Here is a 6,000-nt window from a genome sequence, read left to right on the forward strand (position 1 = left end):
TCACCCCTGGCACTCTCTCTCTCTTAAAAAAATTGATAAAAATATTATTTATGAGTGCTTACCATGTGCCAGGGACTGTGCAAAACAGTCAACAGCCCTTACCTCACTTGGTCCCACCTAGATGTCTTTAAAATAGGTATGATTGCCCTGTTTGGGCAGATGGTGAAATGGAGGCACAGAAAGGTTAAGAACTTGCCTGAGCACACTCAATAAATAAGTGGAAGAACTGGGATTCAAACCGGAAAGAAGTATTTGACTTCAAAGCACAGGGTCTCTGATTGTTGAGTCCATTTTGTGATTTGCTCACAATCTCTCATTCCCTTCCTCTTTATGCTTCCCTGTAGGTAGCATGTCCTTTCCCATCCCATTAACTTGGGGCTTGGCCACATGATTTACTTTGGCTAGTGGAGCATGAGGTACACCCTGTGTGAGCAGCAGCTTTAAAGACACCCATGTGCTGGGGTGCCTGGGTGGCTCAGTGGGTTAAGCCTCTGCCTTCGGCTCAGGTCATGATCCCAGGATCCTAGGATCGAGTCCTGCATCAGGCTCTCTGCTCAGCAGGGAGCCTGCTTCCTTCTCTCTCTGCTGCCTCTCTGACTACTTGTGATCTCTGTCTGTCAAATAAATAAATAAAAATCTTAAAAAAAAAAAGACACCCATGTGGTTTGGCTCTGCCTCTTGTGCCTTCCTCTTCTCTACCACGTGGAACCATGAGACATGCTGCTCTTCCCATCCCCGGGGCCGGTGCTGCTCTTCCCTCCCTGGGTTCCAGAATGAGAAAAAACTTGGAGCAAAACTGAGCAGGCAGACACATAGAATTGACCCACATTCAGTGAGTGGCCCTCTGGTGATGTGAACAAGAAACACATGTTTGTGCTATAAGGCATTGAGAGTTGGGGATTGCTTGTTACTACATCAAAGCTGACTGATGCAGCCTCCATATTGTAGAGACTATTGTGCTTTGCTTCCTGGAAGAGGTAGCATGTAAACTCAGGATGGAAAAACTTTTATTGGACTGAGAAATGGGGAAAGTGCATTCCAGGAGGCAGAAGCTGAGTGAATGGAGGCATGGATATATACACTGGAGTGCATGAAGGCGATAAGCAAAAACAGATTCACAAAGCACCGTGGTAGGGTGTATAGGGAAGACAGCTGGAAAATCAGACCACAGAGGCCACTGAGCAGCCTGCTAGGGATAATGAACTTTATGTTGAAGATGCCAGAGGTTGCCAGGGGCACCACGGAAGGTTCATAAACAAGGAACATGGTGTGCTCAGGAACTTGCATGTGGTTTCCTGCCATGTGTGAGAAAACATTGCTGGTCACGCCTCCTCGTTCTAATGCCCGGCTTATCCTGTAAACCTGTGACTCCAGTGGCAGCGTGTGCTGGCAGCCAGCAAGCTGATTCCTTTCCACCTTTATCTGATGTCTATCAGGACGGGTGACTCTGTTCTGCTCAGAGGAAGAAAAGTGAAGCCGTCTCAGGAATAATAATAGTGATTTTCTTCTAAAAACAGTTTCCAAATCCTATTTATATGTGTGGAGGAGAGCAAGTTCTGAGGCAGAGGAAAGAAAAGGCCCAATATATCTTAGGCAGCTGTTTTGTGTCAGCAGTGTTGGGCTCACATCCCACCGGACCCTGCACAGAGAAAGGTCCTGTACATGCTTTAATATTCTGTGATCATGCCTTAAAATTCTCAATAATTTTGAACAAGAGACCGGTGTTTTCATTTTGCATCGAGTCCTGCAAATGGTGAACCCAGGCCTGCAGTACTTGACATTGTAGGACTAGGCACTTTACGCACCTTATGTCCTTTGATTCTCCTGACAATCCTGTGAGATAGGAATTAGCATTGCGACTTTGCTGAGGTGGGAACTGAAGCTCAGGGAGGTTAGGTAATTAGCCCCAAATTACACAGCTGACATGTGATGGAGCTGGGATTTGAACCCTGATCCCTTTGTCTCCAAAGTCTTCTCTCCTTCAGCTAATGTGTTCCCACAACATTTCAGTTTTAAAGCACCTCTTTGCCCCCACCCTCATTGTTTCAGCTTGAGCTTCCCTAAACCCCATGAGGTCAAAGCCATTATTCCCACGGAAGAAAAGTGACTGTCCCCCAGCCAGTCAGCACCAGAGCAAGACTGTAGATGAGGCTTTTCAGGCTAGGGCTTCCTGAAGACCACGTTTTGGACAGTAACTTGGTGGAGGCACGTGCATACAGGGCTCTAAGCCTGTCCCAGTCCCCTTCATGTCTCAGGGATCACAGCCCCAGAGACCATGCAAAGAGCTCACTGATGACCCAGACCATGGGAGCTCCACAACCACGCTTGGTCCAAAACCCTCACTTTACAGTTGGTGGAACGAGGGGTAGAAGGAAAGGCAGTAACTTGTCTAAATTCCCACATGGGGCTGTGGCAGATCTGCTGCTGGAGCTCACACATTCCTTCTGTCAATCATTCCTTCTAGTACCAGATTCGGTGCAAGGTGCTGAGGACTCGGAGGTGACTACGAGAGACATAGCCCTGCCTCGAGGATCTGTCTTGTAGGGGATGGACAAGGGACATAGATTCTCTGACTTCAGGGACCCTCCCCCTGGGCATAGCACCAAGCAGACTGAGCACCCTCTAATGGAAAAGTCTGGTAAACTTCTGGCTTAGAGAGGTGGGAACCATTTCACCCTCTGATGGAAAAATCTGGGAAACTTCTGACTTAGAGAGGTGGGAACCATTTCCTCAGAGCTGATGCTGGCTTTCAAACCAATTTGCATAAGATGGGTCCTATCCTGTTAGAACAGCAAATTAATAGCTCATTTTATGGATTGAGCAATCAACACCTACAGCCCATTAAATTTAACAACAAATGCGGCTGATGATCAGACTTTCAGCTTGGTCCCACCATCAACTCCAGCACTTCCTTTTTCCTTCCTCCTGACCTTTTCATTTCCTTTCATCTGCTTTCCCGTGAACCCTCCTCCTGGATCCTCATTTTCTCATTAGCAAACATGGTGTTAATTTAACTCCCCAAGTGTCTCTTCCCTGCTGGGGCTAGAAGGTCTTCCTGGTCCCCCAAGTGGGTCCTGCCATCTGCAACGTGCCCCACACTCCAGACATCGGCACGCAAGCTCTTTGGGGGCCCTGGGCTGGGCCATGGGAATGAGCAATCAATATTTTATAAAGGCGTTAAGGTGGTGATGAAATATGCATGAAGTGGTGCGCAGGGAGGAGCTTGCTGACAAAGGAGCGGGTGACATTAGAGCTAACCTTGGTGGCTATGACTTACGTGGTTGGAATTCACTACGGAAGTCTCCTCTCTGATCTTCTCAAGGAGTTGGGAAGATTTGTCAGAAGGACATAGTCACATTTCTTAGACTCTCCAACTTAACCTTCCTTAAAAGACTTCTAATTGCTTCAGATGTGTGGGTTCTACAAATAAGTGGACGGGGGCCCAGATCTTATGGTTAACTAGACCTCCATCAGCTGTGGTTTTCCAGAATCCTGGTGTCTGCCTTTCTTGGTGGGAGCATTTCACATGATAGCTTTGCCTTATTGGCTGGTGTCAGAGGGAGCCTGGAGCTTCTGGGGGGAGGACAATGGTGTACGATGCATTGGGCTATCGGTCCCAGTTCACTCCATTGTAATAGCCTAATATACTCTTGCCTTTTGCCGAGCTTTGCCCTCTGTGGGTATCTGTTGAGCTCATCCATGTGCGTCACTTCGGCCAATGGAACGGTAGCCGATAAGACTTGATCAGAGGCCTGTGTGCCTGTGTGGTTTGGTGTGGGCCCCTGTGCTTTTGCTGTTCACCATGATGACCTGCCTCTCTCAGCATGACAGTCACCGCCTCTGGTTTCAAACCACTGAGTTCTGGGCTGGTTTGCTCAGCAGCATTAATTATCTTCGACATGGCAGAAATGGAATGTTGCCTGAGATTTGTCCCCTGGTTGGTTCTTCAAGGCTCCTTTTAGCCTATTTGATTGACTGTCCCATAAGGTGGATCTCTGAGAATCCTTTACCAGCCTGGACCTGAACTGCCAGCCCTGCCCTGTCCTGGTCAGCACCCAAGTACTTCCCACTCACGGAGTTGCTCACCTGGTGACCTCTCTGGCGAAGGAGGCTGGGGCTCCTCAGTGAATCCTTTCTCATTGTTCCTCTTGGTCTATGGTATCCTTGTCCACGAGCAAGTTCTAAACACTCTCCTTCGTTCTTCTTGAAACCCGGGTCTTGCTCTGGTTCCCATTTCCGTGGTGACGACCTCTTCCTCAGTGCTCAGGACAGACCTCCCCCTCACCCCCACCCCTGTAGATCATCAGTTAGAACCCTTGCATTTGCACCCACACGTGCACAGTGTGTTGCACAGTTGAGTGCCTGCCCTGTACCAGGGGCTGTGCTGGGAATGCAAAGTAGAAAAGTCTAGACCCACGGGTCAGGGGCGCACACTGTAAAGGGGAGACAGATAATTATTCCTCCCAGCCTTCTTCAACTGGTCACTAAGTTCTGCGGTGTGTGTAGATGCTCCCCTGCCCAATCCCATCAGATTGCTGACATTTCTAGCTTGGAATCATTGCCTCACCAATTCTACCCATTTCCAGCAGCCTTCCACCTTCTTCTCCAAACTAGTGACCAACCTGATCTTTTGAAACAGCCTCTGCTCTGGCTGTGTTACAGCTCCGATTAAGATCTCTTAAGAGCTTCCTTCCACTTTGGGTACTCATGGGTATCCAAACCCCTGCTGGAATGGGATCCCACAATCTCACCCTACTTACTTTCCGGCCCTGCTACAAGCACTCTGCATCGTGGGCACTCTCCAAAAGGTGCTTCCCATGTGGACCATGAACTTGCCCATCTCTGCATTCTAGTCTGTGTCCTTCCTTCCGCTGGTCACGTTCTCCTTCTATTCTCTGCCTGTCAAACTGCCTTAGTTTCAAGATGCCCTGGAATGTCATGTCCTCCAGGAAGCCTTCCTAGAGGCACCTTGGGCAGAGTCCATGATTCCCCTCCCCTCTCTTCTCTAAACCTTGTCATCTTCACCTAGTGCAGTATTTATTGTATTATGTTGTAACATTTTTTTTTTGTCCATAATAAGTTTTTCTTTTCCTGTTTAAAAAACCCAAACTGCTTCTAAAGAGAGTGGATTAAGTTAACAGGCAAGCTTTTGTTCTGCCAAGCACCTCTGTGTGTTTGTGAATCAACAGCTTCCAGGCAGAAGCCAAAGTTAAGTCAGTTTGCATAATAAGAGGAAAGAGGTTTGCAGATCTAGGAGTATAGGGTCCGGGATGGGAAAACAACTCGCGGTGGGGCCAGGGAGGGGCCTCTGAGGCTGGGCAAGTCTCTCTGCTCCCCTCCACCACAGAGGTGGCAGAGGGGTGGTCGGGGGAGGGAATGTCTAGAACTGAAGGTTGAAGTTGATCCCTATGGGATGTGCATGATGCCTCCCTCATCTTCCCTGAGAAGTTTTTAGGTAAGTTTGTATCACTCACAAATGCTTTTGGGTATGTTGGGAAGTTGCTAAAGTTCAGACTCTGCTTTTGAGTGGATTTAGAATAGACATAGAGGGCAAAGCCTCAGCCCCAGGTGTGGGGCAGAAGCCCAGGAAGCGGCCCATCTCTGGGAATGAGAAGCAGCTGTGTTGCACTCTTGGAATGAGGATCCCTGAGCCAGCCACTTGCATCTCTAAGGGCCAGGAGAGCCCAGCCACCATCTTGGTTATATTCCTTTTTATGTTTGTCTCCCCTATCAAATTAGCTCAAGGGCCGGACTCATGCAAAATTTGTCATCAGTCTTTTCTTGGCAAGGAACAGAACTCATCTGAAATTGGCTTAAACAAAAACTCAGAAGCATCCAACCAGACAAGAACTGAAAAGAAACTATTGGGTCACATAATTGAAAAGTCCCAGGGTATTGAGTCAGGTAGGGCTGGATCTAGGTGCTAAAGGATTTAGCACTTTCTTTTCTGTTTTCCTCCAGGTTAGTTTTGTTTCCAGGTAGTTCTCTTTACGAGTCAGA

This window comes from Mustela erminea, chromosome 12 (genome assembly GCF_009829155.1).
Source record: "Mustela erminea isolate mMusErm1 chromosome 12, mMusErm1.Pri, whole genome shotgun sequence".
Lineage (NCBI taxonomy): Eukaryota > Metazoa > Chordata > Mammalia > Carnivora > Mustelidae > Mustela > Mustela erminea.